We start from the raw sequence: 12,346 nt of genomic DNA on the forward strand, positions 1-12,346 counted from the left end.
CGATTTCTGCTCCTCCGCTGAAATGAAGCCCTACCAAAAATCTGAGAAAGCAAATTAAAGGTGCCAAAGTTTAGGTTTCTTTTGGTTTATGACCTGACAAATTTTAAAAACTTGGTCCAGAACTGTATTTCCATTATTTTCTACGAAATATGGAATAACAAACAACAAAAAAAATTGACAAAACACAGTTTTTAGCTTTGGAATAAAATAATTTTGTTAAATTGTCAATAAACCGGTAAAATTTATTGGTTAAATTGTTAGAGAATTTAATTCTCAAAATTTATGTAAATAAAGCCAATAAAAGACAAGTAATAGTGTATGAAAAGAATGTATTGTTTAATGCAGAATAAGTACCCTCTTATTATTGGAAAAAATTGTAAAATCAAACTAAACGTCTACAACCAAGTAAAATAGCATAAATTATCCGTACCGTACATTATATCAACTGTTCAGAATATCCGCCATCAATCGTATTTTTTTTTTTTAACCTCCAAGACCACCATGGTCTTGGTGGTGGTCTTGCCACATTATGCATTACACTATGGTAATGCTTCAGAGGATGAGATGAATATGAAAATTTTACTAGCGCGTGAAAATGTCATGCCTGACCGGGATTCGAACCCGGGACCTTCGGATGAAAGACGGAGACGCTACCACTCGCGCCACGGAGGCCGGCCCGCCATCTACCTTTCTTCTTTCTTTCTTTCCTGTTTAGCCTCCGGTAACTACCGTTTAGATAATTCTTCAGATGATGATATGTATGAGTGTAAATGAAGTGTAGTCTTGTACATTCTCAGTTCGACCGTTCCTGAGATGTGTGGTTAATTGAAAAACCCAACCGCCAAAGAACACCGGTATCCACGATCTAGTATTCAATTCCGTGTAAAAATTACTGGCTTTACTAGGACTTGAACGCTGTAACTCTCGACTTCCAAATCAGCTGATTTGGGAAGACGCGTTAACCACTAGACCAACCCGGTGGGTTGGCCCGCCATCTACCTGAAAACACATTTCAGCACAGCGATTTACAAATGAGATAGCATTTTCTAGTATTCTTGAGTCTTTTTTGATTTCTTCAATGGCACACGATATTTTTTGTAAAAGTTCATTTGCGTTTTCTGATCTTTATGCAAAAGCTCTAAACCTTTCGTACATCCCCGCAAAAAGAAATCAAAGCGATTCATATCAGGTGATCTAATTGGCTATTATTATGGTCTACCTCGACCGGTCCAGCGGTTAGGAAATGCTTCATTCAGATAATGAATAACAGGACCGTAGAAACGGGCTGGTGCGCCATCGTATTGGAAATATATATCTGTTTTTGTACTAAATGGAACATCCTCTAAGTTCTTATTTTTATAAACTTCAGGTAATCATTACCTGAGAGTCTACCGTTGAAAATGTGAGCTCCGATAAGAACATTACCTATAATCCCACACCGTGCTGGAAATTAAGTTTCAATGGTTTCACGAGGATTGTCATGTTTCCAAAAATGTTTATTTTATGTATTTTTTACCCCATATCGTGTAAATTTTGCTTAATTTTTGAATAATATCAGTGATGGAAGCACGTTTTTTTTTATCATCATTGAAAATATTCAGCCGCAGATGATCTTCTTCAAGATATTGAACTGGTTGAGGATGACATGGATAGATGATCTTCACCGTCTAATATCCGCCAAATACTGTTGCGTAGAATCCCCAAACGTGGAGATAATGTGCAGATAACGTGCTAGCAGTATTCTACGAATACTACTAGCTGGACTTCGCTCTATTATACATAAAATCTGTTCATTCACATTTGTTAAAAAAAAAGTGATTGAATTACAAATTACATTTGTTAATTCAGTTTATTAATTGTCTCTACATTCATTTTTTAATTTTTTTTTTTTGAAACTGCGGGTATCCACAGCTGTAGTCATTCATTAGTTTGATGGAAATTGGTAGCGCATGAAAAAAGGCCGTGCGTGATCGGGATTCGAACCCGGGATCTCCGCACGAAATGCGGTGACACTACCTAACCCAGTCGTGGAAATTGACATTTAAAAATATGTTTAATTTTTAAAAGTTTTTTAAAATTTATTAATTTTACTTATTTGTTATACATTATTGGAAATAGTACTTAACAGTGTCACAGATAAAAATTGTTTAAAATCAAAACGGTCATCTAGTTTTTAATTTAAATAATTTTTTGTTAGAAACGATTTTAAAGAACTCTCAAATTTATTTCAGTAACGTTTTTCATAGCTCTTTCTTTGTTTAGGAAAATTAAAAATTAAGTAAATTATACAGTAATTAAAACTAAGTAATTATATATGGGGGCCATGCAATGCTTAACTGCAGGACCGTCCGCGGAGGGGGAGAAACGGTGAGATAGGAGTTTTAGTCGGTAGGGTGCGGGTACACAGAGGCTCTTAATAACATCTAGCCGAACTCGTGCGAGTCCGACTCTCCCCCAATTATGTGGGGGGAGGGGGGGGGGGGTGCGTAAATGGCATTTCTCAGACTCATCTATAACAAAAAAAAGAAGTAAATACGAGTATTATACAAAATATAAAGTGTTCCAAAGTGAGTTGACATTTTCATTTTTTAATAAACTATATTTTTTATTTAATAATTGAAAATATTTTTCCTTTGTTAGAAAGTAGTGACGTGAAGGTTATGCGTACTACAAATCTTCTGACATCAGCCCCGGCTTTGGTTGCACATGTTCACTTTTCACAATTTTTCCAAAACATTGCAATGTTGTATCGAATTTCTTCTTTAAGTCCTCAATTGTTCGTGATTTATTGATCCTTAAGATGACCCCAAAGAAAAAACGTCAGAGTCGAGTCACACGATCTTGGCAGCCGATTCACATCAGCTTGCTGCGAGATAACGCAACCGTTAATTTTTTCTTACAAAACCTACATGGTTTCAGTGGCAGTTTGGCACATTGCACCGTCCTGTTGAAACAACATGTCATTGTATACATCAATATCATACCTTACGGACGAACGACGGCTCCCCAGAGTGCTGTCGGTCACCCCCTCCTTCACCGGTCAGCATCTTCATCTGTTTCACAGATCTTCTCACTCGCTTGTCTCATCCTCCTGCGCCGAGATCCTATAACTGTTCTCTACCTCTTTGGTTTGCAGGATGACGACCGCTACTTTGAAGACCAGATTCCACTCTCGTTCCCGTAAAGTCTGTGGTGGACTTCTATATCAGCTCATGTAACCCTAGTTGTCTATGCACTCGGTTCTACCTTCAGAAGTGGTAAACCGTATGTTCTGCAGTATCGATATTGGGGCAGTATCTGTATCTAGGAGACTCCCGCCTTCTAAATCTGCACAAGTACTCCTCAAAATTCCCATGACCGAAGAGCACCATTTTAATGGTTGCGATTCAATAGTTGTGTCGACTGAACCTTGTAAGCGAAAAAATTCAAATCTTTCGTCAAAATTCGTTAGAGATTCTGGAAATGCTTAAATGTCGACTGCGATGATGAAGGATTTTCTTAATACCGGCCACGATTTCATTCCAACGAGCTGTATGAGAACGGCCGCTGATTTTTTTGTTTAGAACTGAACCGGTCGATTCAAATTTATGATTAAATTTACCACGGTATTACAAGAAGGTGCGTTATGATGACAAAAAAAAGTACGGCATTTTAGTTCAGTTTTCGTAAAATTTTCACCACTTTTAAGTTGAATTTTTACAATTTCTACGCGTTGTTCAAGTGTATACTTTTTCGTAATTTAATCTCAAGATTTACTGATAACAGTATATAAAAATCATTACCATGAAAAAAATGGCGGCAAATCTAAAATATCATTTCATTTTAAGTCACGCTTAATGTATACAAAATGTCCTGAAAGGTGTTGCTCAAACTTAAAGGACTGATTCCGGACACCAAACTAAACAAAAAAAAACCTATCTCGGTTTATCTTTTTTCTATCTAACAGTTTTTTCTTTCACTTTCTTTAGTGATCGAATTAAAAATAATTTCTGTTATTAGCTATAATACTTATATAAAAATCTAAAATTTCTTTTGTTTGTTACGGAATCAAATAATAACTACTCCGCCGATTTCGATGAATCATTTTTTATTTTCCTTCTTTTTTTTATAAAAAAAAAACATATATTCTACAAAAAATCCGCATCTGATCTTCAAGCAGCAACCAAAGCTGCCGCGACTGAAGATTAAACAATTAAGCGTCTAAGGGCTCATGTTACCCGTCAAGTGCATATGAGTAGCCGCTGGTAATGGAATACGCACAAAATTGTCAAAGTGGTATAATTTTTACGATCAACTTTAACAATTTTAGCTATGTATTATCTATTAATCAAAGGACTTGAAAAAATAAGGGTGTAATCTTTTTATAATAAAAAGATTAAAATTTTATCAAATAAAACATAATTCGATATAACTAATATTTACAGCTATTAATCGTTAAAAAATTTAAACGGCTGCCATTTTAGAATTTTTAACTTATTTATTTTGTAGAAGATACTTTTTGGGTATAGCGGATATAAAAGTCATGCCTGATCGGGGTTCGAACCCGGTTCGGCAGAACGTAGAATCGGCAGTACGTACAGCCGAAAAATGAGGAGCTTAGTTGCCAGTGGGTACGGGCTGGCACTGTTCAGCACTGGGTATAGCGAGGCTCTGGCGGCCTTAGCCCTCCGGGTCGCATAATTTACATGTTCGCCGAAGGTAAGCCGCCTGTCCAACACCACCCCCAGGTACTTAACCGTTTTCTCAAAAGGGATTTTCTCCCCTGAGATTTCCAGCTCTCTGGTCGGTTTTCGTGTCTTGCATGTGAACATCACGGCCACCGATTTTTCACCGTTGACCCTAATTCTCCACATGTCGAGCCACGGTTCCACTAAGTCCAGCTGCCTTTGGAGCCTCCGGACCGCGTAATCCACATTTGCGGATTCGTAAAAATATGCCGTGTCGTCTGCGTAAAGGGCCGTTTTGACCCCTTCCGACAGCGGCATATCGTTCACGTACAAAGTGTACAAGAACGGGGAAAGTACTGCTCCTTGGGGAACCCCAGCGGCTATTTCTCTGGTGGAGGAAATCGTTTCCCCTACGCGCACGACAAAATGTCGGTCTAGCAGATATGACCGCATCAGTCTGACATAGCGGTAGGGGATCCTTGAAAAATTAATTGCATCAATGCCCTATATATAGAAGTAATCTGACCAATTCCGGTCAAAATCAGTCCAGTAGGTCTGGAGATATAAGGGAATTAAGAGGTCAACACCCCGAACACACACGTACATACGAAGATCCGGAAAATTTTCATTTGGTTTTTGGGTTCCTTAGGTGTCGAAATCTAAAGGATCCAGTGAAAATCGCCCGTGCCTAAATTGGACAGATTACAGTACTTTATCTCCTAAAGCTGTAGCTCTGCTATACGGATAGACGGGAAAGTAAATGTATATGTAACAATTTGAAATTAAAAGTCCAATATATAATGCAGAGATACTGACATCCGAGTTAATTATAGACCTATTAATACTCTGTTGCGATACTTAGGTCTAGAGCAGAATAAATATGTAACTTGTAATGTTGATTACGAACTATATTTGGTGGGCTGATATGTAACAGTATACCTGACTCTGTGAAGAAGATAACGGGAAACCGTTTCATTTTTTATTTTCTATTTTACTTTTTCTTTTTCCTGTTTGATATGGGGATTCTTATAATTCCTGGAGATGGTTATTTATATATAAGCCGTTTGTATATTGTACTCTGTACGCTTACATTTATTCATAAATTTATGATGCATTTTATTAAATTTTACTCTTATTATTAAGATTTGTCATAAATCAGCACATCAACAAATTGATCACATGCCTCCACGACGAAGGCAGGTCACATTTTTCAGAATTTTTAATTTAAATATGGACTAAAATTAATTTCCTATAAAAATGTTCGTATAAATTTATCGTATTAATGTATGACGTCAACTTGCACCGTTAAAATGTAACAAAATTTATTCCAATCAAGTGAGCATTCAGTTTTCTCTTAAAGATTAAATTATTTTCATATTTTAGGTACTGAATTCTGATGAAATGAAGTTAAAAGAATCTGAGATCTAAATATATTTAGGGTAAAGTATTTTATTTCATCTGATATATTGAATCCTGATTTCGAATATATACATATACTGATTTCTAGCAGTTTCGACTCGAAACTTGACTTACTATATTATTTTAAGTAAAATTATTATTACTTATAAAATTATTTTACTTAAGTAAAATAAAGTTCAGTGCTTATTTTTTAAATTTTACTTTTTTATTAGATAATTTTTTTCTTTTTAAGAGTAATTTAATGTTCTAAGATGAAATAATAATTCTGATGTTGACTAATACATACTAATTTACAATTTTTAACTTGTTATATCGATTTAATAATTTATAAATAATTTTTGCATTACATATTTTCAGGTTATAATCACCGGATAAGTTTTTTATTTATCCAAATTATAAGACATATAACTCTCGATGTTATAATCTTTTTCTTTTTTACAGGTTTAATTTCGTCATCCAGAAACAAGAAATATCAATACAACGATTAATTTGGTTACCGTCATTTACAAATCTGATTGATTTTCCGCTTAATTAAATTCTGAGGTTTGTAAATGATTACTATATTTATTTATTTAAACTTAATTTTTCAAATTATAAATGTTCTTGTTCCTAATGTGTACTTACATTCTGTTCAACTAGTGAACGATTAGCAACCCCCCCCCCCCCCCAATGGTCCAATGAGATAAGAATGATATACATGTCAAGTAAACGAGGTGTAGTCTTGTACAGACTCAGGCCTACCATTCATGAATTTTTTTTTCCTGTGAATGGAGGAATGCGATTTACGCAGAGTGTTGGACTCGCTAATAGGTTGTAAGATATTATTAAAGTGCGTATGTATATCTATGCCTTACCAACTAAACCTCCACCACACCGACTCCCCTCCCGGGGCCGGACCCACAATTAAGCATAACTTGGCCCCGGGAGGTGCCTTCGTGCGCGGAGGATCCAGAGTCCCCGTGCATAATCACTGCCGCCCACCCGCACAAGCTCGGCGGATGAACGGCAGCTCCGCAGAGGGCTGTCCTTTGCCCCCCCTGCCGAAAAAATTGAATGTAAGAAATCGATTTTTCAGTTTTTCAGTCAGGAAATATAGTTAAAATATACGAAAAATTTAAAGTAGTTCTTTTTAAATTTCATACTCCTGTTTTTTTTTTTTAAATAATACTTTTAAGACATGAATGAAGAAAAGAAAATCATTTTATAATAATTACATTTTTAAGTATACTAAATTTCATATTAAATTATTAACCAATAGATTTCGTTTATATAATTTTTTTTTATTTTTAAATTAAATTATTATTTAAATTCGATTATATGAAAATTAGAGGATTTAAGGAGAAACAACTTTATACCATGAATTTCTCTTTTTACGGAAAAGTAAGATGTAAATTATCTATTAATCTGTATAAAATATAGATAATGTTGATTGATTCATTTAACAACTAAAAAGCTCATATAAAAATTACAACTCTTTTATGACAATATTAGAAGTGAATTTTATAAAAGGTAATATAATCTCGACTAACCACAAACTGCGATCAGAACCGACTAACCTCTCAATGAGAGGCAAAGTTATTACTTTAGCACCACGTCGGATTGTATGAGCTCGTATCAAATATTACTTTCCGTGTTTTACGGACACTATTTTTTCGCATTAAACTACAAGCGACTGTTAAACTTATCAAGATTTCCTTATGATTTTATCTGAATTGCTTGACTACACGCCTATTTGAGGATTAGTAAGAGATTCTAGGTTTATCTCTTTGGACCGATAAGAAAAAGACAATCGTTTCCAAAAGGTTTTGTTTAAAACCACGTATAATGTAACAGTGATGTTGAGAAGATTTGAAAGTACAACAGGCCTACATTACCCGCGTTACATATTACAACTTACGTTAGATATCATACCTTGTTTGAATATACCGAACTTTTCTTCTTAAGTCTAGGCATATTTACACACTTTCACATTTAACAAAGATAACACACAGAAAAATCCCACTTTTTGCCGATAAAATATTGTCACTTGCAATAATTAAAATAAACACAGTAAAAAGTCACGGCAGTTTAAATGCGTTCACTTCAGATTCACTCAGTACGACAATTGTTTCATAGTTAAACGAGTTTCATAGTTTCAGAAAAAACTTTTAAGTAACATTTAGAGGACTAGAGACCGCTTTAAACAGATTCGATCCTGTGCCTATTAAGGAAGCTGAGATATTTTTTGTCCTTGAAACCCAATTTTTTCCACCCCTTGGTCCTTATCCAAGAATAGTAGGAACTTTAAACGAATTCGATATTTTACTTAATATAATTAAGTATTTATACTTAATATATCGATATTTTATTTTCTCGAAAAAGCCCTTCCCCGTTTCCATCCCGTAACTCGACCGAGATTTTTGGTCGTTACTGTTTTGTTTTTGTCATTCCTTGCCGTAAGGGTTGGTAATATTAACAATTGTTTCAGAGAAAGTTTTTAGGTAATGTTTACAGAACTAACGACCACTTTAAACCGATTCGATATTGTGCCTATTAAGGAAGGTATGAGTTTTTTGAATAAGAAAATTCATTTTTTCCACCCCCTGGGCCAACGGTTGGCGATATCAAAAAAATTTACTTTAATAAGATTTAGGCCCTTATCCAAAGAACAGTAAAAACTTTAAACGAATTCGATATTTTACTTAATAAGAAAGTTATATCGATATTTTTTTTCTCGAAAAAACCCTCCCCCGTTTCCATCCCGTAACTCGACCGAGATTTTTGGTCGTTATATTTTATTTATCAATTTGAAAGTGATTGGCACAAAATTACGGCAGTTATCGCGTCCACAAGAAAGTGAAATGTATATATGTATATATATACATTTCACTTTTCACATTTCACATTTCACTGTGTGTATATATATATATATATATATATATTATATAAATGTATATATACAAAAGTTTATTAGTTAAGTTATAAGTTTATAAATTTCCGGAAGTCTAATCATGGTACCCATTACAATGGGTAAATGGGTAGCTTCTTATGAAATCAACCTTAAAATAAAAGTTGGTAAAAATAATTTTCAAGTAAATAGATGAAAAGGAAATCGATACAAATTTATTCTGCTATTTTTCAGAAAATATTTTGAACATATTATCCGGAGAGTTAAGAATTGCGCATTATACAGAACATTCAGTCAATTAGGTTACTGTTATTATGAATAGAATTGTCGGTATCGGCTGATATTAAAAGTGTTTTGCATCGCTGCACGATTCAAATTCAAATCTTATTAACCGTACAGTTACTTTTTAAATGCACGATACGAGTACTCAATGAACTTTGAAGTTATTTGCAAAATAAAAATTGAATAATTTTTTAAATAATGAAAAAATAATTAATTCCGATATTTAACCATTTCACTGAAATATTTTTAATATTTTATGTACTTAAACCGTATTCAGAAATTTAGGTAATAAATTTATTTTATATAACTTTATGATTAAAGTAGGGGGTTGGCGCAGGATAAATACAAAATACTTTATAAAATATATTGAATAGCACATTAGAACCAAATACCATTAACTAACTAGCAAATTAACTACAGCTGCACTTCCATAACATAGAGGAAAAATACAGCGACCGAATTAATGTTTGTCTAATGCAAATACAGATAGATGCCTTCTGTCTTCCATAGTTAAAAGCACTGACGTCAAATAGGTAGTACCTCAGCTTGAGGGTGCGAGCACTTTCCGCTCTCCGTTGTCATACAATTAGTACCGCTCATACCTTACAAGCACCAACAAAGCAGAAACAGGAAATTTCTAACTATAATTATCCATATTCTTTATGACGATTTAAAAAAAACATCTTAGTGGTATGAATAGAAGCGCATTAAAATTGTTCTATAATTTAAATTAAGCAAAATTAATCGACCAAAAAGATTCTTGAAAAAAAATTTAATTTGATTCCCATGTACTAATTAATTATTAATATATAAAAGATTTGTTATAAATTATCATCTCCGCTAACCAACAATCATTAGTAATGATTATGTTCTAGCGCTTTCGGAAAATATTATTAACATCTTCAGGAACATATGTTAATTAAATATATATATTATAAATTCTCTTCGCATATTAAACCGAGATAGATTAAATATGTGATGTAATCTATTATATTAATATTTAATATTAGATTTAATGAGTTAATAACTGTTGGTAAACGGAAATTATAATTTATAAAAAAGGTTTTATATATTATATATACCGACGGGCTATGCTAAATAAAATTAATTATTAATTGGTGTACATGCATTGAACGTTAGAAATACATATATAAACACTTCAGTAAAGAATAAAAATATACAGAACACGTTAAACTAACTACGAAATTAATAAAAAAAATAAATAAATTTTTGAAGACTCCACATACCTTTGAATAAAAAAAGTGTGAATATTTTTATTTTACAATTGTTGCGTAATTTCCAGGTTTTTTTAAAAATTTTTTAACTGTAAATTTTGCTTCTACAAATTTTTCATATCTCCAAAAAAAGAATTTAGTTTTGGTTTCCATTAAATAAGTACTTTTCTGATAAATGTAGTAAAGCACTATTTCTAAATAAAATTTGAATTTTTGTAACTTTTCCTTGATTTATTCAACTTATCTTACAACATTTTGTACAGGATAAATTTTCTACAAGTTAGGTTTAAAAGCTTTTTATGTTTATTAATCATTTAACAAAGTTATTGTTTGTTGAACATAAAAAAGGGATTTTTACTCTAATTTATTGGGTTTCACCACAAATTTTTCAAAACCTTCTAGAGATACGGTTCTGGGACTTATTTCAATCGATTTTTCAGGTTAAAGGTTATAAGAAATCACTAATTCTGTTCCTTAATTAACTTCGTAAAAATTTCAGTAGGACCTCATTTCACTTGGGTGGCTGATATCTAAGCAAAATTTTCACTAGCCGTAACTCGCAAAGGAAGCATTTTAGGATATATGTTTGTATGCGTGAATATTTTCCATTATTTTCATGAGTAGAATAATGAAAGTCCCGTGAAGCCTTCGTGATACACTATATATAGATAATAAACTGTAAAATAATGTATTAAAAATCATCTATGCCGGTAAGAATTTGATACGCTTGAAACAGCAGTAACAGGTCCATGATAGATTGAACATTTGGAAATATTAAAAATTATTATTACATTCTTTTAGCTGTAAATTAACTTTTTTGTCTTCAGTTATTTGACTGGTTTGATGCAGCTCTCCAAGATTCCCTGTCTAGTGGTAGTCGTTTCATTTCAGTATATCTCCTAGATCCTACATCACTAACAATCTGTTATACATATTCCAAACTTTGCCTGCCTGCACAATTTTTCCTTTCTACCTGTCCCTTCAATATTAAAGCGGCTATTCCAGGATGCCTTAATATGCGGCCTGGAAGTCTGTCTCTTCTTTTAACTATATTTTTCCAAATGCTTCTTTCTTCATCGATTTGCCGCAACACCTCTTCGTTTGTCACTTGATTCAGCCGTCTAAGTTTTAACATTCCTGTAGCACCGCATTTCAAAATCTTGTAATCTTTTCTTCTCAGGTACTCCGATCGTCCAAGTTTCACTTCCATATAAAGCTACGCTCCAAACATATACTTTCAAAAATATTTTCCTGATGTTTAAATTAATTTTTTATGTAAACAAATTATATTTCTGACTGAAGGCTCGTTTGGCCTGTGGTATTCGGCATTTAATATCGCTCCTGCTTCGTCCATCTTTAGTAATTCTACTTCCCAAATCACAAAATTACCTCCATAATCTTTTCTCTTCCTATTTTTACATTCAGTGGCTCATCTTCATTACTTTCGTTTTACTCTTTTTTATTTTCATGCGGTAGTTCTTGCGTAGGACTTCATCCGTGCCATTCATGTTTCTTCTAAACCTTTTTTACCCTCAGCTAGAATTAATATATCATCGGCAAATCTTAGCATCTTTATCTTTTCACATTGTACTGTTACTCCGGATCTAAATTGTTTTTTAACACCATTAACTGCTAGTTCTATGTAAAGATTAAAAAGTAACAGGGATAGGGAACATCCTTGTCGGACTCCCTTTCTTATTACGGCTTCTTTCTTATGTTCTTCAATTGTTACTGTTACTGTTTGGTTCCTGTACATGTTAGCAATTGTTCTTCTATCTCTGTATTTGAACCCTAATTTTTTAAAATGCTGAACATTTTATTCCAGTCTACGTTATCGAATGCCTTTTCTAGGTCTA

At 33.3% G+C, this 12,346-nt stretch overlaps 1 protein-coding gene across 2 annotated transcripts in view; it reads left to right on the top strand.

Moving 5' to 3' along the window:
* Sytalpha (Synaptotagmin alpha) overlaps window positions 1–12,346 on the top strand; it is a 760,002-nt gene that overhangs the window by 181,371 nt on the left and 566,285 nt on the right. For both annotated transcript variants that reach the window (XM_075358087.1, XM_075358086.1), the window contains exon 3: window positions 6,528–6,629. The gene's annotated coding sequence lies outside the window, so the exon portion shown is untranslated. The remainder of the gene's footprint in view (window positions 1–6,527; window positions 6,630–12,346) is intronic.

The sequence above is a fragment of the Lycorma delicatula genome, chromosome 2, assembly GCF_047948215.1.
Source record: "Lycorma delicatula isolate Av1 chromosome 2, ASM4794821v1, whole genome shotgun sequence".
In the NCBI taxonomy this organism is placed as follows: domain Eukaryota; kingdom Metazoa; phylum Arthropoda; class Insecta; order Hemiptera; family Fulgoridae; genus Lycorma; species Lycorma delicatula.